The sequence below is a fragment of the Onychomys torridus genome, chromosome 1 (genome assembly GCF_903995425.1).
Source record: "Onychomys torridus chromosome 1, mOncTor1.1, whole genome shotgun sequence".
Classification (NCBI taxonomy): Eukaryota; Metazoa; Chordata; class Mammalia; order Rodentia; family Cricetidae; genus Onychomys; species Onychomys torridus.
In genome coordinates, this window is record NC_050443.1 from 34,132,528 (window position 1) to 34,157,619 (window position 25,092).

Below are 25,092 nucleotides of genomic sequence, written 5' to 3' on the forward strand. Positions count from 1 at the left end.
TCTCCACAAAGCTTTCCCTGACTGCTCTTCACCAAATGCCAGGTCACGTGTCCCTTGTATATGGACTTGTCTTCATCACAACACCAATAGTGTCATCCTCTAAAGGTCTGCTCCTTGCCCGTCACTCATCATCTTGAGGGCAGGACCTGTCTTCTTCACCATCACATCCTGGTCACCCGGGAGCAGACAGCAGCCCAGGGACACCTCCACCTGCTGGGGCGCCTCAGTTGTCTCTCTGTGCCCCTCCCCTTTGCCACAGGGGAAGACTATCCCAGTGCTGTCCTAACTGGGAGGGCGCCTGTTAAAACTGTGGTTTCAGAAGGAGCAGTGGGAAGACATGGGATTCCTTTTGCAGAGATTTGGTTAGACTCTACTGGCTACCTTCTTGTCCCTGTGACCAGACACCTGACCGGCAGCACCATGACAAAGGACTTCTTGTGGCTTACTGCTGCTTGCGGGGATGCTGTCAATCAAGATAGAGAAGGACGGCCTGGAGATAGGCTGCTTGCTCCTAAGTAGTGGAATTAACCTGCGACTGTGGCTACAGGAGCATAAGGCTGCCTGCTCACATCTTAGAGGACCTAGATGCAGAGGAGGGAGGGACAGGAAGTAGGGCTGGGCTGTACATCTCCTGGCTCACCCCCCAGTGACTACTTCTTCCACTGAGGTTACACTTCTAAAGGATCCACGCCACCCCTGTGTAACCAGCAGCACCGGCTGGGACCCAGCCATTCCACCACATGAGCTGTGGTGAGCATTTCACAGTGATAGCACAACAGAGCCTCTCCTAAGCCGACTAGGTCTGTAGATGAAGCCTTAACTTAAGAATGCTTAGGTCCAGGGCTGAAGCGGCACAGGCCTTTCAGTGGAAGCCTGGTTTCAGTCAGGGTCAGGCTCTAACCTTCGGAGAGTTTGACATGGCTCTCTCTCTCTTCCCAGGTGTGCTTGCAAGGGGTCGTGGGCTCTTTTTATTTTTGTCGGTGACTTTTAAAAGCCAAACCTACCTTGCGCTTCCTGGATCCTAGCAGCTTAAAAAAAATGCCCTTGGATCAGGTGTGCAGCTGTGGCACATCAGGATGTAGACACACTTCTCATTACCGCCAATTGAAGTCCCACCATTCATTCAGCCAGGGGCTCCGGGCCCAGGCTGCCTCATTCTGTGACTGGTGACCTGCTTTATAGCCCTGGCTAAATGGATCCATTACAGTATCTTCCAGGCAGCTGGTCTAGGTAAATTAATACCTGGAGGTCTTTTTCCTTCTCTGGGAAATGTTAAGTACTGTAACAGGCTTTCATTTAAGGCTGTGTGAGGCTTATTTCACCAGCTTGCTATTTGGAAGTTCTAACAAAACACCTTTATGAATAGCGACTGTAATACCCTTAATCCGCTAAACTTCCTGCCATTTCAAACTAAGTGGATTGCTGCGAAAGAAATCAGGCTCTCCCATCTCTGTGCACTCACCCTGCTTGGGAATCTTCACCAAAGTACTTCGTATAAACCAGGAAAGACCAGGAAATCCCACACACTTGCTCCAGTTTTTAAATATCTACTATGATTAACATCTTTACTTAGGGGGAAGGGGAATTCCAGGTATCATTTACTTACTTATTTTAGTGTGGGGGTAGGGGCAGAGGAAAACACACATATCACAGTGCCACATGAGTGAAGGTCAGGTTTGTGGGAGTTGGTTCTCTCCTTCCACCTTGTAGGTTCCAGGGATCAAACTCAGGCCATCCAACTTGGCAGCAAGCACCTTTACCTGCTGAGCCATCTTGCTGGCTCCCTGTAGTCTTTTTCAAGAGCAAATTTTGGAGCCATGTGGTTTCCTTCTTTGCTAAAAACAAAAACGTATGTTTTATTTGAAAACATGAGAAACACAGATAAGCAAACAGTAGGGCTTGAAGAAAAAGGTCAACACTGTCTCACTCAGAGACCCATCAGTGTGTCCATGTTTCCCACATTCTCTCAGTTCATGCATTTTATTTTCAAAAGCTCAGACATTTCTGTTCATTGCTTCCGAGACAGGGGCCGCTAGCCTAGTCTCTAGGCTGGACTTGGCTCCCTACATAGCTGAAGAAGACCTTGAACTTCTGATTTCCTGCTTCTACTCCCCTGAGGGCTGCTCTCATTTCTCCAGCATGCACTGTGAGCCTTGCACTGCCTAAGCTCTTCACATGCATGGTGGCTTTAGTTCATCTCTAAAAATAAGATCCCTGCCCACTCCCACTTATGGTTTAGTTGATGCTGCTGAGATTCACCTGCTTGAGCAGCTTGGCAGTCAGGCAGCTTAACTGTGCCGAGCCGGAGCTGGAACCTGTAGAGTGTAGCTCTGCAGACCTCAATTTCAACTATCACTTCATTAACCCAGAGGAAATGGGTTTTATAACTTGCTTGTCAGCGGGTACCACAATGCTACTACTGCAGGAGTATATCTTATCAGAATTCTTGAGCATCATTTTAAATAACCATATAGTTCTCCATTCAGTGAGGAGCCACCCTTTGATTAACTCTTTCCAAGTAGGGGGCGTTCTGGGTGTTTCTTTCAGCCCTGTTGTTCTTAAACAACAATGCAAAGGCCATTGTTCGAGCTTGATGTGTGCATACGAGTGTGAGCTGTCTATAAAGCCTGCATTCTATATGTCTATATCTTCCTTCCAGTTCTGACACTGGTGCCATGATGTCCTGGAACCTGTGGGACATAGTCTCCAGTATGTTCCGACTGTTGGTGACAGGGCTGGCCGGAGCCTGTCACAGTCTCCATTGTTCCTGGTTCCATGTGTGGAAGAAGGTTGGCTAAAGAACGGAGTCTCTGTCTCATCCAGTCGGCTGTCACAGCTGAATCCTCAGTGTTAACTGTTTGCATTTTTATCTAAATAGAATGACAGTTTTTATTTCTCTCTAAGGCTAAACCAGAGTACAGAATGAGAATCTGCTGTGACATCACCCACTTGTAGTGTCACCTAAGTCTTCTAGGCAGGGAGAGGAGAAGGAGGAGGGGAGCCACGGATTCAACTTACTGTCTCACTCTACCAGTGAAGGGCATGATGAGGCTGGCATCCTTTCTCGTGTACCAAGTACAAAGTCAAGGCAAAAACTCCGGAGTGATTAAAGGTGGTCACCCTAGTTTTCACCGTCAGTGTGGCCTTGGACAAATTAGCCAGCCCACTTCCCCCCACTGATTTCATATAAACTGAGGGGAATTGTTTACTACGTAGGTACTGCCAGATGGATTAAATGAGGCAGTGAACATTAGCAAAGAAGAGCCGTGGCAAACAGTAATTGAGAACTTTAGGCCCAGTTTCTGTTTTCTTCTGAAGATTTTTAGATTTTATTTTATGTGTATGGTTGTGTTGCCAGCATGAATGACTGTGTACCACACGCATACCTACTGCTCATAGAAGGCAGGAGGCGGCACTAGGTCACCTCAAAGTGGAGTTACAGAGAGCTGTAAGTCACCACATGGGTGCTAGGAATTGAACCTGGGCCCTACGCAAGACCCAAAGTACTCTTAACCAGTGAGCCATCTCTCCAGCCCCCTGTGTATCCTCAACAGCTTCTGGACCCTTTTTGAGTGGCAGTTCATCTGTGAGTGGGGGATGATAAGATCTCTCTTCTAGGTAGGGATGAGTTCATACTTATCTGGTACCCATCGTTTATGTCACTGGTGCATATAGCTTGGATTTTTCTTTTCTTTTCTTTCTTTCCTTTTTTTTTTTCTTGTTTTCATTCTTTTTGCCATGGCTGTCCTGAAACCCACTCTATAGATGAGGCTGGCCTTAAACTCACAGAGATCCATCTGCCTCTGCCTTTTGAGTGCTGGGGTCAAAGGTGCAGGCCAAACACCACAATTTGGGTTTTTAATACAAGAGAAAAAATAGAGAGCTCTTATTGTGTGCTGGAATTCTGTTTTCTTTTCTTCCCCTATTCAAAACAGGGTTTCTCTTGAAGACTAATGGTCAAGTGAAGTTTAATTCTTAACCAGTCTGTAACTTTTCAGATGGCCTACTTGCTAGACAAATACCTAGAATGAATTGGGCTCTCGGCCAGACTCTCCACCCCATTCTTTTGAACTAGACAAAATTGTGGTTTAGAGATTGTAGAAGGTTTTGTGAACTGATTTTATGGTTTCCTATGAACTTGGAAGGGAAATAACGAAATGCTCAGACAGGAAGGAGCAGGCTTTTTCCATAAAGAATGCCTTAGCTCATGGTTGCAGAAGGTTCCATGCAGGTAGATATTAACAGTGTTGCTTACAGTGCCTGGCACTTAGAAAGCTAGGCTTGAGCTGCCCCGTCCCCGACAGAGGCTTGAGAGTCAGTTTCTCAGGGAAATGAATTTCTTCTGAGAAGGATTTCAGGAGAAGATCCTGGGGTAAACATCATGCCTGGAGGGGCCTCAGAGAACTGTTTGGGCAAGTGATTTCAGAGCCACATTCAGAAGGTGACTTGGCCGATCAACATGGTGATGGTGACTAGCTAGGATGAGAGCTCTGTATCTCAACCTTCATTCCCATTGTCCTCTCTTTTGTGCTGTGGTGTACCTCCAAGGTGTGGGAGCTGCCTGACTGTCAGCCAGTACAGGGAGAACCTGAGTCCTTTGCCTGTTGGCTTAAATCACAGCCTGCTAGGGGCTGGCCCGGGTGATCAGATATTTTGCTTACATGAGTATATGTGAGCCACATGCATGCCTGGTGCCTGAGTAAGCCAGAAGAGTATGTTGGATCCCCTAGAGTTACAGATGGTTATGAGCTGCTGTGTGGGTGCTGCGAATCGAACCTGGGTCCTCTGTAAGACACCAGTGCTCTTATCAGCTCAGCCATCTCTCCAGCCTCTTCCTTTGGTCTTTGTTGTCCCTGGTTCTTCATCTTCTTGATTTTACTTTTATTACATCTAGTTATTTGTGTGTGTGTGCCTATGTCAGGTTGACAGGCTTGGTGGCAAACACCATTAGTCACCGTGCCGTTTTCCTACACCCCAGCCTGCCTGCCCTTTTCCCTAGTTACCACATCCTGCAGTGGGCATGTTCACAGACACCCAGGAAGGTGTAGAATCTTTAGAAATCAGGGAAGGGTCACTTTGAATAGTTCATAAAGTATCTGTCTCGATTGATTGATTGATTGATGATTGATTTGTTTTGTTTTCTGTGTCAGAGTCGCATGTGGCCTGAAGTTCCCTGTGTATGGCCTTGAAGGTCTGGTCCTCCTGCCCCCAAATCCCAATTGCTGGTACTACAGGTGTATAGCACTTTGCAGAGCTAGGGATCCTATCCAGGGCTTCCTTTCTGCCAGGCAAGCTCATTGCCAAGTGAGCCACACTCCTAGCCCCATTGCCCATCCCTACTTCCCTTTTTCTTGAAATGGTCTCACCATGTAGCCCCAACTGGCCTGTACTATGTAGCCTTGGGTGGCCTGGAGCTTGCTATATAGACTAGCCAGGCTTCAAACTCACAGAGATCAGGGCTGAAGAGATGGCTCAGTGGTTAAGAGCACTGGCTGCTCTTCCAGAGGACTGGGGTTCAATTCCCAGCACCCAGATGGCAGCTCACAACTGTCTATAACTTCAGTTCCAGTGAATCTGACACCTTCACACCAGTGTGCATAAAATAAATTTAAATAAATTATAAAGAAAAAAAACATTAAATAAAAAATGAGAAGCCTTCTGTTTGATCAATGCAATTAAATAAAATTAAAAACAAAAACAAAAACCTCAGAGATTTTCCTGCCTTTGCCTTCAGAATGCTATGATTAAACCTGTATACCACCATGCTTGCCTCTCTTAATGGAGATAATATTGCAGCTGCAAAACATGTATTTGACCCAGCACCCTTATAAATAGAGATCTTGTAGTCAACTGTGTTCTTCTGAGCCTCCTTAACTTTTATAGTGTGGGTGCAAAGACCAAGTAGCCGTACAGGTTTGCTTCTGGGTCTTTCTGTCTCTCCACTATGTAAGGTTTATTTTCATGACTGGAGGTGCACAGAGGCCTCACTCCATATTCTTCCTAAAAGACCTCCTAAACTAACTTTCTCAATTGACACCCTGGAGACCTCAGCATAGGAATTTGTGTGGCGGCTGCTGTTAACCAAAGGGGCTTGGGGTGAGATCCCTTCTGGAGTACACCCTCATCACCTCTATGCCAGTTTGCAATCAAATGTAGTCAGTGTTTTATTTAACTACCTGCTACCTCCACACATAGCAGATGCCAAGTTCTACGGAAGGACACCTTGAAAAGGAACACTTGCGTGTCATTGGTTTCATGGCACAGCGTGTTAGACAGTATGTTAGACTGAGTAGCGCCAGTTTAGCACAGAGTTTGGGAAGGGAATGTATGTATCTCACTGGGACCAAACCTAGTATTGAAGCAGCCAGAGGGCTCAGAACTATCCTGTTAGTGCTAATGGTGCACTAATGGTGTCATCTGTTGGCATAGTGACCTAGAGGTGTTCAGTCCTGCAAGGTGTGCTTAGTATTATGTGACTAAGTTCTCCAGTCCTAGATTTTTTCTATAAATGTGGGCTTATGATGCATACCAGAACAGTTCTGAGAGTTAGAGGCAGTCTATCTTACAAATCTTTTTCCTTAGTTTGTAAGATTTATTTATTATATGTGGACAAGTGTTTTGTCTGCATGTATGTACACCATGGAGACTAGAAGAACGTGTCAGTTTCCCTGGAAGTGGTGGTTGTGAGCCATTATGTGGATGCTAGGAATCCACCCAAGTCCTCTGGAAGAGCAGACAGTGCTATTAACTACTGAGCCATTGCTTCAGCCCTGAATCTTACACTCCTTAATTATTGTTAGCAGTAAGAATAATTTTTCCTATACCTTACATTATATGGAGCTTCTAAATTTTTTTTCAAATTACGTTTATATAATCTCTCTCTTTGTGTGTGTGTGTGTGTGTGTGTGTGTGTGTGTGAGCTCAAATGTAGAGGTCAGAGGGCTCCTCACAGGAGTCAGTCTCTCTTTAACCGCGTGGGTCCAGAATTGGACTCAGGTTGGCAGACTTGGCAGCAATCGCTCTACCTTCTAAGCCCTCTCACTGCCCCAAGGGGCTTTCTTTTGTTTTGTTTGGGAGTTTGTTTTTATTGTGTTGTTGCTGTTGTTTTGAGACAGCGTCTCCTTGTAGCCAAGGCTTGTCTTAAACTTATGTAGCCCAAGTGAGTCTTGAACTTTCGGTCCTCCTTCCTTGATCTCCCAAATGCTAGTATGACAGATGTGAGCCATCATGCCTAGCTTGTTTTTTGTTTTCTGTTTTGTTGATAGTGCCTCACAGTATAGCTCCGCCTAGCTTAGAATGCTGGGCTGGCCTCGAATTTGGGGTTAGACATGAGCCACCACATCCATCTTCCTTTGAAGGCTTTGCTGAAGAGTCTAGAGTATCTTTTGCCTTCCACTAGCTGCCTCAGGCTGCATCCTGTATATCCTCATACCAGCCAATGTCACGTATCCCACACAGGCCCTTTTATCTCTCTTTGTGTTCTGGTTCATCCTTCCTGGCTTTCCTGCCTTTCCCCCACCCTCCCTCTCCTTTCTGTTACTAACAAGCTGTAAAAAGTGAACCAACTGACTAGATGCCTGGTGCTCCAGATAAAGAACCCAAAGGTCAGAGCATGAAATGAGGCCATAGCTAGAAGACCCAGAGGCAGCTGCATGACATAGGCTTCCGGCCAGGCTTCAGGGGCCGGTAAGATGCACAACGTTGTCATGGGTGTGTAGGCACACACCTATAACACCAGCACTGAGAAGGCAGAGGCAGGAGGATTGCTGCAAGTTTGAAGGCAGCCTGGTCTTCATGGCAAGTCGGGGCTACATAATTAGATCTTGTCTCAAAAGACTCCCCCAACCCTCCCAAAAAAAATCTTGTTAGCTTATTTCTTATAGGATATACGCCAAGTGTCTGCCCTGCTCTCAGCTGGGGCTGTGCCCAAGTAAAGAATCTTGGAGCTAAAGGGTTTGGGGACACTTCACAGGCTCCAGGAGGCTGCAGAGAGGTTTCAGTCCTCCATCTGCCAGGGCCACAGCAACATTGCTCTAGGCCATGGGAGGAGATGGCTGAGACCAAATGGAAAGGTGGTGAAGGAGCCTACTGAAATGCAGAGTGAAAGCCCCCTCAAGAGGGTCACAGGGAAGGGTTCCTGGGTCAAGAGTGTATGGAGACTTTCACAAGAGTGAATGGCAAGCTTCACTGGAGAACACAGCCATGTTGGAGGGGAGTACAGAGCGGCAGATGACAGAGACAGAAGACAGGTTGCACTGAGCCCTCCTGGCACTTGGCACTCAGTTCCTTGGGAAGGCATCAGAGGTGGGAATGATGGGATCTGATCTACACTTGAGAAAGGTCACTGTCACCGTGTCTGGAGGATTGAGCCTGGGGACGGGCGAGGCAGAGTCGTCAGGCTTGGATCCGGTTCTTCTTACTGGAAAGGCTGAGTAGTGAGCAGGCTGTGTCCACCGTAGAGCTCTGTCCTCAGACATACAGCAGCCTGCTCATGGAGACCCTCAAGCTCAGGCTTGTTGAATGGTGATGAAGGATGGGACAGGGAGGGTCACTGGACCCTCACCTGAGGTTCTGGACTACTCCTTCCTATCCTGCCAGGCCACGTGTATGTAATTCTGCACAAATTGCATGTGTTTTTGTGGTCTTGATGACAGAGGATATAGCCTGTGGAAGATTGTTTGAAGTAGGGATTCCTGCAGCTATGGGGAAGTCATTAGCCATACTGGAAGAAGATTTTCCAGGGGTGTGGTAGCTTTGAGGTCACCTCGATCCGTAAACTCTATAGCTTGGACTTTGGTGAAATCTTTCTTTGGTCTGTCATTTGCAAGCCTGTAAGGAAGGGGCAGATTTTTGTTTATGTCTCCCACAACAATGTTGTTGGGCATGTCATCAACAAGACTTGGAAAGAAGGAAGAGAGAATTGGGAAAGTTGACACATAGGTCACACATTGAAATGACCAAAGCTCTCATAGTGTAATGCGGACTCATTGGAAGCTAGAAGCATTAGCTTGGTAGAAGGATTTGATTTCACATGTGCTGAGTGCCCAGGTGGCCCATGTGGCCCAGGAGGCCCATGTGGCCCAGGTGGCCCACGTGGCCCAGGCTTGAGACATTCCACACTAGAATTATCTGGCTATATCTGGTATTTGGAGCCATGCATGAGGTCACAGGAGAGGATGGTAGAGAACAGAGGGAGAGAGGGGATGTTGAGGCCAGGAGGAAGGAGACCCAGAATGGTCAGTGAGAAAGGAGGAGGCCCAGTGTGGAGGATAACACCGCATGGGAACCTGAGAAGGGAGGACTAGATGCCACCTGCTGCTGGACACTTGATGAGATGAGGATGGAGAAGTGGCTGTTTGTGGAAGAAGCCATTGTTGTACTTAGGGAAGAAAGGCAGTGTTCTCAGAGGAGTCGTGGGTATCAAAGTCTGATGGTGGGGTGTGAGCTCTTTTGGCAAGGACTCTCAACTATCAAGGAAGAACATGGAGTCCAAGATTTTGGCTTTGTGTTTTTGGTTTTTGTTTTTGCAATAAGGTCTTATGCAGCCCAGGCTAGCCTCACACTTACTACATAGCTGAAGGTGCCTCTACCCCTGCATGTTGGGATCATAGAAGCATTTGGCATTGAGCATCAAACCCAGAGCTTGTGTGCTAAGTGAGCACCAGCTTGAAGATCCTATTGTATTTGAAGGGACAGGTGGCATATTTCTCAGTGGGAGGTGGGGCGATAAAGAAGGGGCACTGTGCTAGGGAAGGAGAAGGTTCCTCCCTGCAATGGCTTGAATACAGTACTCATTGGAAACAGGGGCCTAGAGGCTGCACAGATGTCTTAAGGGTTAAGAACACCAACTACTTTTGCAGAGGACCTGGATTCAGTTAACAGCACCCACATCACAATTATCAATAGCTCCAGATTCAGGAGATCTGGTGCCCCCTTTTGGCCTCTGTGGGGACCTGCTTGCATGTGATAGACATAGCGGGGGTGGGGGGGTGGAGAGAGAGGATAGGGCCTGTCTTTTAGATCCATTTCCTTAATTTTCTGTCTTGTGACTGTATTCCCAGAATAAAGTTTTGTTCTACTTTCTGATATCTGGGTAGAGTTTAATCAGCTTCTTTTGCTTTTAAAAAAATGACAGTAACCTTGGAAACTTAACATTTTTGATAACATGGTTATGAGTGAAACTGTTGTGAGTTCTAGAAGGTCATTAGAGTTTGGCCAGCCTTATTTTTGTTTTTTATTTTTTGGTTTTTCAAGACAGGTTTTCTAACTCATAGAGATCCACCTGGCTCTGCCTTCCAAGTGCTGAGATTAAAGGAGTGTGCTCCACCACTGCCTGGCTAGAATTTGGCCAGTTTTTAAGTCAGGGTCAGAAATGACACTTCCCAGCCTAGAATCAGGGAAGTGCCCACTGGTTCCAAGTTGAGTGGCTTACTGCATTGTTTTAGTGTTTTGTTCTGTTCGTTCTCTCTCTCTCTCTCTCTCTCTCTCTCTCTCTGTGTGTGTGTGTGTGTGTGTGTGTGTGTGTGTGTGTGTGTTGGTCTTTCTCTTTAATTTGAAAAGAATTGATGTTGTGTGTGTACTGATGTTTTGCCTGTGTGTATGCCTGTGTGTGCCTTGTACCTATGGGTCCTTGGATCCCTGGGGTAAACAGCTGTGAGCTACCATGTGGGTGTCAGGAATCAATGGGGTCCTCTGCAAGAGCAGCCAGTACTCTCCACCCCTGAGCCCTCTCTCCAGCCCCTGCCTGGGTCCTTTTCCATCACAACTGATGGTCATCTGCTTTGAGGAATTCAGCCTTTCCTGATAAAGGGATAATTTTTACATCTGGCCATAGAACCAAGCACTTGTACACGACACAGTTATTCCTGTTATACAAGATTATATGACATTTTGTCCAAAGGAAAACCAGCACCTATGATAACCCTCTGAGTAACTGCTCTTCCTCAGTGAAGTCAAGCCCAAGCTGCCTCCTGTGACCTGCAAGTTCCACCTCCTAGGACCTTGGCCCTCTGGCCTGACCCCCCACCCCAGGCTCCCTTGGTTCCCTGGTCACTCTGCTGAGCCGTGTACTCTTGGACTCCATGTGTGGAGTGCATCCTGCCTCGAGGACTTGGCTCTTTTCTTGGAAGGCTCTTGCACTCAGGCATTCACAGAGCTAGCTCCCAGGCTGCTTTCAGGTATATAGAAGATGGGCTTGTTCAGACACCTTGTGTAAAGAAAGCATCCGGCCGTATCACACCCTATCCTTTGCATTATATTTTGTCGATAGCCATCATCACTAACCAACTGGATAACTTACCTTTGTTGTTGTCATTTGACTTTGTAGCTTGTAGATGAAACTCCATGGTTTCCACTAAAAGACAAGTGCCATTCAAGGGGGCTTTTTGTCTTTTCTGTTAACTGCTTTGTCCTTGCACTTAAAGCAGTGCCTGCCAGGCAGGTTGCACGCCTCTGTGAATATGCATTAGCCGGGTGAATAGATAAGTAAATGAATGCATAGGCAACCCCTAGTTTATCTCTAGGGCTAGTTAGTGTGTGTGTGTGTTTTATGTATGTTTTTTAAACATGTTCTGTTGCTTAAAGCAAACAGCAACTGCAGAATGTGTGTGTGTGTGTGTGTGTGTGTGTGTGTGTGTGTGTGTGTGTGTATTTCTTTGTATACACCAATTCAGACACTCAGACATATTGTGAAGAAAAACTAGTAATTTCTAGAACAGAGGAGATGATCGTCAGAGCTTTGAAGCACCCTGGTCAGTGAAGCTTCTGTCTCCCCTGGCTTTGGTTTCAGTAAATCTGGACTAGCCACACTTACCCTCCACCCAACCCCCACCTCTGCCTTACCATTCATTCCCCACTGCTGATGCCTCAGGTGGAGGAGGGCCCTAGGGGCTGAGACAAGAATGAGTAACCTCCCTGGCTGGGGCTCCTTGAAGATTGCAATCTCAGCTCCTAGACTCTTTGCCTTTTTATTCACCTGGGAAACACTCCCAGCCCCGCCCCCTCCTTCCCTCTTTGAATCAAACTTTATTTTATCCCTCTCAGGTGGGTGGGGGCCAGAAGGGTCTCCATCCCCTTTTGAAAGCTTCTGTTTGCTGAGCAAACGCTGACCCCACTGAGACCCTGCATGCTCAGGTTATTGCTTCCTCTTCTCTCCACCTCAAGCCCATTCCTCCACCCTGCCCCCTCTACACACATACTCCCCAACCAGCTAAGCAGGCAGCTTGGCCCCCTGGGGGTAAGCCTAGCTCAGGGAAAGTCTTCCTAGACTGCTGTGAGCCAAACTGTAGGATTTGGGGGAAATAAGTAGGGGTTTGAGTCATCTTTACCCTCTCTGAGGAGATAAAAGCCCATGGCCATAACATAACTTAGTTCTTACGTTCCCAGCGGTGAGACAGTTGTTCCCCTCTTCCGGCATCTGGGCATCTGTTTCTATATTGCCTTCTGAGTGCTGGATTACAGGTTTTAACGAGCGATTAGCTGGGTTCAACTCCTTCCCGTCCAGACCTCTCTGGTCCCATCTTCCTTTTTTCACCGCTCTGCCATAAAGCTTGATGTAGCCGTGTGCAGGACTGAGACTCATTTCTTTTAAAACATTTATGAGGAATTAATGCATATTCCCCTTGGTACCCCAGTATCACTGGTCTCCCTAGAAAGAAATGAGAAATGTGTCCCATACAGGTAGGTGATCCCTCTTTCTCTTCTCTCTCTCTCTCTCTCTCTCTCTCTCTCTCTCCTTGTCATTTTATTCAAATGCTTTGAATTCACATATCCACAGACTGAGCAAAGAGTTGTTATGATCACTGAGTTTCATGAAGTTAAAGGAAGCACATGTTGCTGAAAAGACCTTTGGTGTTTTTAGTGCAGTAGATGTGGGATCTGTGATAGCTGAATCTGGGACGCGTACAGGACCCTCTATTCTGTGCTTTACGGTAGGGTTTCTGAGTTTGCTGTTAGATTTGCTTTGCTGAAACTTCTCACAGCTGACTTGATACCAGCACTGGGCCCTGACCTCCGCTCCCTCAGCACTTTAAAGGTTAATTTTGTTGGCGGATCGGGTTTCTCTCCAGGGCTGGGGCATGGTGACACTCTAGTCCCTCCGTAGCAGATTCACAGGGTGCTGTGATTGCCTGGCCTGGCGTGGGCGGGCCGGCGGCCGGCTGCAGGGACTGTGGTCCCCTAAGAGTCACTCAGCTTCTTTGTCCACCATTCTCCAGGGACCATAATGTAGTGCCATGCTCTGGCCTAAGAACCTTACAAGGTAGGACAATTTCTCGAACTTCTTGGGACAAGGGGTGGAGTGGGGGCGGAGTGCCATGCCTGTGGCTCCTTGGCTGGTACTGAAAAGTCGGCAGGGCGGGCAGTGAGGCAGCTGCCAGAATCACTCTGTGTGTGTGTACAAATCCTGCCTCCCCACCTCCTTCCCTTTTAACCTTGATGGCTTAGAGGTGGCTGAGACATTCCCCCAAAAGCATTTGACACACCTAGACATCTCTGCCAGTCAGTGTGCTCCAGTCTGCGTGGTCCATCCAGTCCACCCTATCAAACTGGGCTCCCAAGCCTGAAAAACTGGGTGTTGATCACCCAGCTGTCTGAAGGCTTCAGTCCAGGTCCTTTCGGTTGGCTGGGGGAAGGGGAGTGGAGTGAGCTGGAGTGGCCCACACGAGGTGGCTTGATTAAAGTGACTTGCATGAAGGTTTTGTTTAGAATCCAAGGGAGCCTGATGAGGCTGTGGTTGTGTTTACTAGTACTAAAATTTACGAAGTGGGTTGTTTTTTTAAATCCTTCTGGAAATTAGGTCCCAGGTGAGATGGCATGTACAGCTTCAGCATTACACTAAATATATACATATCTATCTGTTCAGAGAGGGGTTTTCCAGTTTTTAAGCCTCACCAAAGAGAACAAAATGGTCATCGCCACCTCCTGTGTGCCAAGCATCTTGCAGACGCCTTCTCCTTTGCTTTTCCTTGTGAATCCTGTAAGAGCGCACTCAATTTGAAATGAGTCAGAGAAGTTAGGTCAGTCAGCCAAGATCACACAGCTAATAAGAACATGACTGCACAAAGGGTGTTTTCTCTGGTTGGGGGGATTCAGCAGGGCACGCTGCTTGGCAACCTCACTAAGAACCTGCTTATTTCTAGGAAGGAGAGGGCTCTGGGTTAGGGAACAGCCCTGCTCTGCAGTAGGACCTCGCTGCTGGGAGTTCGGACCTCCTGAAGCTTCTGCTCTGTGTGGGGGCTCTGGCTCAGCCAGTGCTGCATAGAGCCCAGAAAGCTGGGATTCTAACTACTGGTCAGATCTGGGAAGGCCCATGACCTTGGGGCTGGCCATGGACGGCGGCGGCAGGGCCTCCTTCCAGGCAGCTGAATGAGTCTTAGAGGGGCAGATGTCCAGCCTGCATGTTAATGGTGCCCCAGGCTTTGGCAGAAGTTGTATACATGTGTGGTTGGGTTGTCTAATTAGCTACCGCCTCGCTTCTCTTCAGTTGTAAAGATGATTTTGAGTGGTAGGTGATTTTTTTTTCTTTGCATTTACTGATTTTTATGTGTATGAGTATTCTGCCTGCATGTATGTGTGCTATATACTTGCCTGGAGAGCACTGGATCCCCTGGAACTGGAGTTGCAGGTGGCTATGAGCCACCATGTGGGTTCTGGGAACTGAACTAGGGTCCTTTTGCAAGAGCAACAAGTACTCTTAATCACTGAGCTGTCTCTACAGCCCTAACTAAGGGCTTGTTTCCCTCCCTCCCTCCCTCCATTCCTTCCTTCTCAGATAGGGTCTTTTTACTTTGGCTGTCCAGGACAGCCCTGGTTGTCCTGTAACTCACTATGTAAATCCACCTGCCTCTGCCTTCTGAGTTCTGGGATTGAAGGCATGCCCCACCATGCCTGGCAAGGCGTAGTTTCTTGACCCAGTTGCTTATCTTGCCTTTTACTCCAGAAGGCAGAACTTTAAAGGAAGGCCCTTGACAGCAGAAAGGAAGTCTGGCACCTCTGCTTCTCTGCCTGCTGCCCTGGAGTGCCAATGATGTATCTTGTGATGTATCAGCTTTTTATAGGCCTAAGATACATTGGAAACTAAGTGGAGGTTGGGGTAAGGAGAGCTTATGAGGAAGTTGGTACCCCACATGCCCACCCACTGCCTTAGATTGCAGATAGCTAACTAATTGCCCTGTCCGGGATTTGTCTCCTCACCCCGTTTTCTTTAGCTCATTGAGATGTTCTCAAATGAACTGTGACACCTCAGTGTCCTTGGTTTGGAGAGCAGGTAGAGAGAAATTCCGATTTCTCACGTAACCCTCCCCTCTGCCAAAGCAGATGGATTAAGGTCTTCCCTGGACACGGTTCACAAGAACTCTGGAATCAGAGTTGCAAGTCCATCTAGCTGGAGCACTTTAAGCAGCTCACTCGGCTTCGTTCTGTGAGCCCCCTTCCACATCTACAGAAAGGAGCCCTCAGTAGTCTGTAGTTGCTAGGGCAATGGGCTGACATCTCTAGGATCCTGAGTGGCCTGGGACCTGTTACTGAAACTCCCCTCCCTAGTTGTTCTCATTAGTCGCAATGGCTGGATTCTGTGGATGCTTAGGGGAAGCAGCTTCTGGGAAACTGAAGACAGACGAGGATGAGTTTGTCGAGAACCTTGGCCCAAGCTGGCTAGGGGCTGGCAGTGGCTCAAGCTGAGCATGGTGGAGCCAGCGAGGAGAGAAGGCTTTGTGTAGCTGAGGTCAGCAGACACTCTGGTGCCTGTTGTAACAATGAGGGTCTGAGGCATCCTGACCAAAGCCTGGAGTGGCCAACCATACTGAGCCCCTGAAACCAGATGGAGGATTTCACGCTTCCTCAGAGGGACCACCTACTTGTCCAGGAATGGGTTAGCAAAACGGGACAAAGGTGCTGTGGGATGAAACCCAAGCCTGGAGCCTTCTCATCTCTGCTAAATCCCCTCAAAGCCTTCTTGGTGGGGTTTCTGTTTTCCTCTCTTTATCCCAAGTGATTGGCCTTGCACCTGGCTCCATCCATAGACAGGCTTCTCCCCTGGGACCTTGTCCACTAATCATAACAAGAAACAATATGCCCCCCGACACACACACACACACACACACACACACACACACACACACACACACACCACACACACACCACACCCCGACTTTACTGCATGTTTCACAGTGTCGATGACACCTCCCTCCCATACCTTGCAGGTCCTTTAAAACTTGGGCTGCAGCTGCCCTGAGCTGGTACTCTCACACATGCCTGGAAAGTTGTGCACACCCATCAAAACCCTTTGTTCCCACCACCAGACCTAGTGTCATTAGCACAGTACCACTGGGGAAGCCCAAGTCTCCCAGAAATGAGGGTGTTCTAACAAGGTAATTGGCATCTGGATTCCAGCAGAGACCTATCTGGTTGTTTCTCTGCAGAGCTGGCTCAGCCTCCTGAGTTTAGTGGCAGGCACCCTTTCCCCCTTCCAGGTCAGGCTAAACTTGTTGACTTCAGGATTTAAACTCTGCCCTTGCAAAGTTCAAATTAAACTTGTGGGTCTTTTTTTTTTTTTTTTTTGTACCAGAACTGCAAATAGCATAGGCTATCCCCAGAGAGCGTTTTTTGTTTGTTTGTTTGTTTTGTTTCTTTGGTGCTTTTAATTTTTTTTCTCCCAGTGCTGGGCTCCCAGGTCCTCATGCTGTTTCTGAGCTATATTCACACCCCACTTATGGTTTGTTTGTTGTTGTTGGTTTTTTGTTTTTTGTTTGTTTTGTTTGTTTTTGGTTTTTTTGTTTGTTTGTTTGTTTGTTGTTTTTTGGTTTTTCGAGACAGGGTTTCTTTGTGTAGCTCTGGCTGTCCTGGAACTCACTCTGTAGACCAGGCTGGCCTTAAACTCCCAGAGATCTACCTGTCTCTGCCTCCTAATGCTAGGGTTAAAGGTGTGCACCACCATTGCCTGGCTCACTTAGTTTTTTAATTCAAGTAGCTGTGTCTTCTGTGGTGTGGATGTCTAAGGTGGTCTACTATCCTGACTAGATATGTCTTAAAGTCTGTCAAGTGAGGGCTGGGGAGATGATGGCTCAGTGGGTAAAGCTGGTAAAGCATTTTTAACACAAGGGTGGAGACCTGATTTGAATTCCCAGACCCATATCAAACTGGATACACCGAGGAGTCTGTGATCTCATGGCTCCTGGGACTATGGTGAGATGGGAGATGGAGACAGGAGACACTCCCAAGCTAGTTTGGTATAGACACTGGCACTAGCCAACTACAAAGAGACCTTGTCCCAAACAAGGTGGAGGGTGGACACCATGCTGAGTGTGTCCTCTGATCTCTGTTGGCTCTGTAGTCTGCATGCAACCCTCAGGCATGAACACACACACACACACACACACACACACACACACACACACACCATACACATATCACACTCATAACACCTGTAGTGCACACTCATTAATCTACTTCACAGGTTCCCACCACTTTGACTTTGGCCTGTTTTCTCCAAGCCTGTTTCTTCATCTGAGTGATTACTATTACTTATATCTATCTCATGGACACTGGGAGAAAATATGTTAAATAATAGCCAGGCACAATCCCTAACTAAGACGCTGTGAATGCTACTTATTGTCTTGACCATAGAACTATGAGAATTTAAAAAAGTGTGTTAGGGATATTAACAGTGCTTTTCCACATCAGCTAAAGCAGTGTTTTCTATCATTACCTTGGTCCGTTATGAAAGGTCTGCGGGAGTTATAGAAAGGCTTTTGAAGGATTCCCTAATGGGACCCTGGAGCAGATAGAGGGGTTAGAGATGCTCTGCGGCAGCCTGATGGTGGGGAAATAGTTAACATACCTGTTTGGTGGGAAATGCAGGAAGGCAACCTTTCCCCCTTTCTTTTCCCGGGGTTTTCTGGTAAGCCTAGAGCTAGGCTTGCTCACTCATCCACACCGAAGGACCTCATTCTAATCAGGCCCTGGGGTTTCAGGGAACAATTGCCTTGAACAATAGCCAGAGAACAAGTTCCACCAGTCTGGGCTTTCTGCAACTGAATGCAGCTGTCTGGCTGCGGCAGGGGTGGGGGCGGGGTGGCAGAGTGGACTCCACTGGGACTCTCTGGCTGAACTGGAAGGGCTAGCAGGTAAGGTCTGCTACACGTGGTGTTGACTCTGGGACTATTTAGTCAACTGCAGTGGTGTAGTAAGAGGGCAGAGGGGCCAGGATTGTTCCGAGGACACTTAAGTCTGGGGAGGATCCTGCCTCTTACGGACTGTGCCGTGCGATTTATTTTTACATTGTCATTTAGCGCATCTTTTCCTTGAATAAATAGCATTCTCTCTCAAGGAGTCTATTTGAAAAGCTTAATGAATCCTCCTTCCCTCCCTTCCTCCCTCTTTCCTTCCCTCCCATCTCCCCTCCCTCCCTGTAAGTCCTTCAGTAATTCCAGAGTCAGGGCATGTAAATCTGGGTGGACAGATCTGAGTGCCTGTCCCTGTAACCTTGCCAGTCCGTTTTGAGTGAGAGGCGACGTTGTAAATATGTTACCACATTGATTCAAGATCCTTGCTGGTTCTGTTGCTTTAAATTTCCCCAACACTCCACCCCTAGCTCAAACTTGCCTTCTCCTGCCCTTGGAGTGATCACTCTCCAAAACACTGGGGCAAAGCCGGAAGTGTGTAGAGCTGAGATGATTTACAACCCTGTTACCTGCAGCTTTCATGCCAGATAGCCCACACTGGGGCTGCTGGTAGTGTGCTCAAAGCATCTGAGTGGCACTTGAATTCCCGACTCAGTGACGTCAGCTGCTGAAACCAGATCTCTAGTGAAACCAGATTTTTTTAGCGAAGTTTGGGGACCCTTCTTTCTTTTACATCTGTATTTCCCCCAAGAGTGGCACAAGCGTATCTGGGCACTGTAAGAATTGTGGTTCTAAAGGAATTGCTGGGCGCTGGCTGCCCTGTGTCTCCTCTTCATGTCCTTCTCTGCTTGCCAGGTAGAGGTTTGGTGGTAAGGATGCCGATCGGCAGGTGGAGGATTTGAACCGCATCCGCTCTGTGGACTTCTTTCCTGATGAGCTAGAATGGGGTTGAATCCCACCTTCTGGGGGAAGTTCTGGGTCCTAAGCATTTGCAGAAACCGAGTGAAAAATGTCATTGACCCAAATGATGTCTGGTGTGTCTGACAAACACGGTTGTTGGTGACCATAAATACCAGGCAGGAGCTAGCCTACCCTGTTTCTGTGTGGATAGACTGTTGTCTAAATGTGAAGTGGCTGTAAAGATTATACAGTGGGTTTGTAGCCTCTGAGTGGATGACCACGTGGGGCAGAGGGCATGACGCTTATGGGGGATGCTGGATGAGAGAGCAACTTAAAAAGAGATACCTGTCATTGGGCTGCAGAGGTGGCTCCCTGGTTGGGAGCACTGGCTGCTCTTCCAGAGGTCCTGAGTTCAATTTCCAGCACCCACATGGAGGCTCACAAACATATGTAACAACAGTTTCAGGAGACACAGTGGACACCGGACACACAGGTAGTGCACAGACACACTTGCAGGCAAAACCACTCACACACACATACACACACATTTTTTAATTAAAAGAAGATACCACTCAGGGCCACCTGACATGGCATATGTACAAAACATTTCGCTGTAGGCTTAAATGAATCAGTGGGCAAAGCACTTTCGCATCGAGTGTGAGAGGGGAAGTTTGGATTCTCAGCACCCATGTAAATCTCCCCCCCCCCATGGGGTGGGGGACCCCCAGCCATTGCTAGGCAGAGGCAGAAGGCAGGGATCCCCAGAGCAAACTGACTAATCTAGCTCTGAGTTCAATTGAGACACTGCCTCAGTATATAAGGTCCAGAGTCATTGAAGAAGATTCTCAACATGACGTAGACCTCTGGCCAACACAACAGACATGCATACACCACACACACTAAACATAAAAAAACAACACAAAAACAAAAAACACCTCAGACTAGTCTGAGTGGTGAAGTGAGCAAGGAAGAGGCTGGACATTAGGAGAAGAGTGGCCTGATTGGCAGTGTAGCTGAGTGGGCAAGGAGGCCCCAGGGGGCACAACAGTGTACTGATTTGTCTTGGTCTGAAAGGAACCTTCTGGGGTTTAGTCTAGTCCTTTGCTTATACAGAAGAGGACCCAGAGCCTGCAGAAGATGGACCTTATCTGAACTCTCCCAGGGCATGGGGCTGAGGATGCAGGAAGAGGCTTGGACTCTACCCTGTGCATGCTGGTATGAGAGAGCAGGGAGCCAAGAGCCCATGGGCCTGGACTCGGAACAGGACCAGTCTGTGCTGGGCTCGAACTTGGATGATGCCTGTAGGAGACCAGAGCCATTTGGAACCAGTGCCATGTCTGCCCTCTGCCATCTCCCTAATTGGCATTAAGTTTATATCCCAGGTTGTTCTCACTGGTCCCAAACATTGGGTAGGCAGTCAGTCAGGGAGCACTCTGAATCATGCGTGATCCCATAGCTCCCAGGGCCTGGCAGCTGGAAGGGCTGGCTGATTAGATGAATGAATAAATGAAAGACATTGGCTTAGAGTTCAAAACTGTTCAATCTAAAGTTCTTAATGAACAAGTGTTTGGTAATCTGGACGTGGTAGTCCATGCCTGTAATCCCAGCACTCAGGAGGCAGAGAGAATCAGGAGTACACGGTCCTCCTCAGCTTTTCGGCAGGTTCTAAGCCAACCTGAATTACGTAAGACCCTGAATTTAAAAAAAAAAAAATATATATATATATATATATATATATATATATATATATATATATTTTTTTTTTTTTTTGTATTTCTGTTTGCTGGAATCCTACCCTCTCGGGTAAAAGTAGATGATTGCCTTTAAAGCTGATCTCTTATAATTGGAGGTGTTGGGTGCTTCATGGAGAAGAAAGCACGTGCTTGGACATGTGCTGATTGCTCCCAAGTATCTGTGGAAGTGTCCTTGCCATTGTTCAGCCGAGAACTGGTCGAGAACTGGTCGGATGGATGGATCTGTGATCCGTATTGAAATTTAAAAAGAGGCTACCCGGATGGCTCAGCAGGTAATGATGCTGCCAACCCTGATGACCTGAGTTCACTTCTCAGGACCCACATGGTAGAAGAGAATTGACTCCTTCAAGTTATCCTCTGACCTCCACTGTGGCACCTACACACACACACACACACACACACACACACACACACACACACACACACATATACACACACTCTCTCTCTCTCCCTAATAATAATAATAGTAATAATAACAATAATACTGTATTTTTAAAAATACGTGTAATTTAAAAAATTAAGGAAGGAGCTGGAGAGTTGGCTTAGCCCTTAAAAGCACTTGCTGCCCTTACAGAGGACCTGAGTAGTTCAGTTCCCTTGTCAGGCAACTCACCACTGCATGTAATGCCAGCTCCAGGGGATCAGAAAAGGGAAGAGGAAAGGGGGGTGGGGGGAAGAGCCCAGGAGCAGGCCAGGTTATTAAATCCCACCTCCAGGAGGCAGCTGGGAGACTGATTCTGAAAATGCTGCTTTGAAAGCCTTGAAATGCAAAGGGGAACACCAGAGAAGCTGCGGAGGAGCCAGAGGAGCTCATTTGTATAAAAATGATTCGGAAAACAAAACTTCCTTAAACAAACAAACAACCCAACAACAACAACAACCAAACCCATCGGGTCTCATGTTGCCTTGGATTGCCTTGAGATCAGTTTGTGTGGAGTAGCCTTGAACTTCTTTGTTTGTTTGTTGTTTTTTGGGACAGGGTTTCTCTATGTACCAGCTCTGGCTGTCCCAGTACTGGCTTTGTAGACCAAGTCTTGAACTTCCTGCCTCCACCTCCTCAGTGCCAGGGTTATAGGTATGTGCCACCAGGCCCTGTTTATTTAACACTGGGGATCAAACCCAGGGCTTTGTGCAAGCCAGATAAGCACCCAGCCAACTGAGCTGTCTCCTTGGCCTCCAAATCAGCCTTGACAGAAACATGTTAACCTCGGAAGGTCATCTGTGTGCAGCAAACAGCCTCTTAGAGTTAATGCAGTTTAATACTCGATAAACTTAAGTTTTGATGTTTAAACCTGGATTTCCTTACATGACTGATATCTAAGTCAAATATTTCTGTGTAAATTCAGATTATTTCAGGGTTAAAGTGATGGCCCAGTGGTTATGGGCACGGGCTGCTGGTGCAGAAGATCTGGGTTTGCGTTCTTAGCACTGGCATAGTGGCTTACAGCCACCTGTAACTCCAGTTCCAGAGGGTTTGGCACCCTCTTTGGGCCTCTCGCTACCAGGCACACAGGTGGCGTGTACACACACACACACACACACACACACACTTGTAAGTAAAAGACTCACGCACATAAAATAAAAATAAATTTTAAAAACCTTTTTACAAAAATGTTATTTCTACTTGTGAATTGGGACCTTGTTAATTTAGACTTGGCTGATCAAATTTACCTCCACACTCCAATTTGCAAAGTTGAATTATTAAATCTCTTAGACATTTTAAAATATGTTAATAACTTGAATTCACCTGGTTCCAATAAGGCAGATAACACTGTAATAAGCGAGGTCTTTCTAAGCATTTAACTCTTGAGAGCAAATAAATTGTGTTAACTTCAATTGTTAAGTAAGATATTATCGTCAATGTTTCAATTCTTTTCTTATTTTTACTTTCTGTGTGTGAGTATTTTGCCTGTATGTATGTAGGTACACCATGTGTGTGCAGTGCCCAGGGAGGCCAGATGCCCCAGATCTGTCCTTACAGACAGCTGTGAGCTACCATATGGGTGCTGGGAACAGAACCCTGATCCTCTGCAAGAGCAGCCAGTGTTCTTAACTGTTGAGCTGTCTCTCCAGCCCCTCAATTCTTTTTTTAATCTTACTCTAGTTTTTAAAACTTTTCATCTTAATCTCACATCATTTAAAACTGTGAAGCTGGGGCTGGAGAGATTTTCCAGAGGACCCTGGGTATTCATTCCCAGAACCCACCTGGTAGCTCACAACTGTCTGTAACTCCAGTTCCAAGGGGAGCCAACACTCTTCTGCCCTTTGTGGGCACCAGGCGTGTGCACACACACACACACACACACACACACACACACACACACACACACACACACAGTAAAGACTGTCCTCAAACTCAGATCTACTTGCCTCTGCCTCCTGAGTGTTAATATAAAAGGCATGTGCCACCAGCCTGGCATAAATACCACTCCCCCATCCCCCCCCCCCCCCCCCCCCCCCCCCCCCGTTTTCAAGACAGGGTTTCTGTGTGTGGCTGTGGTTGTTCTGGAACTTGCTCTGTAGATCAGGCTAGCCTCGAATTCACAAAGACCCACCTCCCGAGTGCTGGGATTAAAGGTTTGGGCTACTGCCACCCATCTATAAATAAATTTCTTAAAGCTATGAATCCCAAGGGTGGTTTGTAATGTGTTCAAATGTGCCATGTGTTCTCTCAAGTGCATAAATGATTAGAGATTAGACCAGCTCACAGGGCTTTCTAAACTTCATGTGTTCACACTGTGGCTTACTGTCCTTTCAAAGCATTAAAAATCACATTCTCCCAACTCTTGTCATCTCCAGTGGGCTCCTAACTATTGGACAGTTTTTCTTTGTCAGATTTGAGGCTAGAACCCAGGTGTGGTTGAACCCCACTTAAGAATGGCCTTTCTATTCCCAAGTGGAAGTGGATCCCTCTGAATCATTGGCCCCCAGGGTTTCTTACTCAAATCCCATCTCCTATTCTGTAGTAAATATACAACTTTTGGATTTGTGTTTTGTTTTGTTTTTCAAGACAGGATTTCTGTGTGACCCTGATTATTCTGGGACTCGATCTGTAGAACAGGCTGGCCGCAAACTCCAGAGATCCACCTGTCTCTGGGATTAAAGGCATGCGCCGACACTGCCACCACCAACACCCAGCTACAACTTCTGGATTTCTTTCAAGTCCTAACCTTAATCACTTCCCATAACTTGTTTCAGTATTGATTGCCCAATCTGAGTTCGACTCCACCTCACTCTGCAGGTTTCTCTGTACCAATTTCCTCACTGCTTGACTGCCTCCACGGATGTCCTTCCTGCTTAGCTGACATGTTGCTTTCCACATTCTTCATGTCTGACTCTCAGTTACATGTCTGGAGTCACTTGCAAATTACAGTTCCCTGATAGCTGGTTAGTGAGCATGTTTACCAAATAACAAGCCTAAGCATTTGCTTTGGGCAGGAGCAGAGAGCGTGGTCCGCACACTGCCCTGGGTATTTCTGGCTCCAGATCTGTCAGGTGCACCAGCCATACCAAAGGACCGTCCATCCCTCCCTCCCATAGCATCCATGGAGCCCTTGATCTTAGTCTCTATCCCCTCTACTATGCACATCAACTTCACAGTTCTGCAGTCTGCTACATTCCAGGCTGACTTTTGAAAACCCGATGGGCATGCTGAGCAACTAGACCGAAGCCCCCTTCCTCTTCCCTGGTCAGGAGACCCACTCGGCATGTAGAGGCAGATGCCTTCCAAGCTAGTGTAACGAACTACAGCTTCTTTTGAGTTGTGTGGGTGTGCTTGTAGAAAGGCTCTCTCGGCTTTTTAAAATTTCAGCCACCTCATACTTTGAAGGCTTCCTGACGCCCCTTTTCAAGGTCTTTAGCAACAGTCACCATGGAAGGCCACATGGGGCAGTAATCTGATTAAGTCATTTCCTGAATATCCGTCTTCTCCTTCCTGCTTGGTGTGACCCACGGCCAGGTTCTTGACTTCCTGGGAAAATGGACCATGTCACATTTTGTGTGTGGAGAGGATGTCATGGGAAGCTGTATGTTGTCACAGTCATGTCTGAATGACTGGATTCTGACCCAGGATCCTGATCTCTCAAGCTGACCTTGTACATGGCAGCCCACCTTTCTAAACCTCAGTTTCTCTAGCTGTACAATGGAGAAATAACAATACCGTTGTCACCAGCTCAAATAGAGCAGTGCCATGCTGACATTGGCATCTGACTTTATGGAATTCACCCATGTTTCAACTCAGCAGGTACTCATTGAGCACTTGGTTGTATACCTACCATCCCACAAACAAATAAGGAAAATGATCATATTGGGGTAATAGA

At 47.2% G+C, this 25,092-nt stretch overlaps 1 protein-coding gene across 7 annotated transcripts in view; it reads left to right on the top strand.

Moving 5' to 3' along the window:
- The window catches only part of Nav2 (neuron navigator 2), a 349,974-nt gene that overhangs the window by 249,041 nt on the left and 75,841 nt on the right, over positions 1-25,092 (top strand). The gene's annotated exons all lie outside the window — the stretch shown is intronic.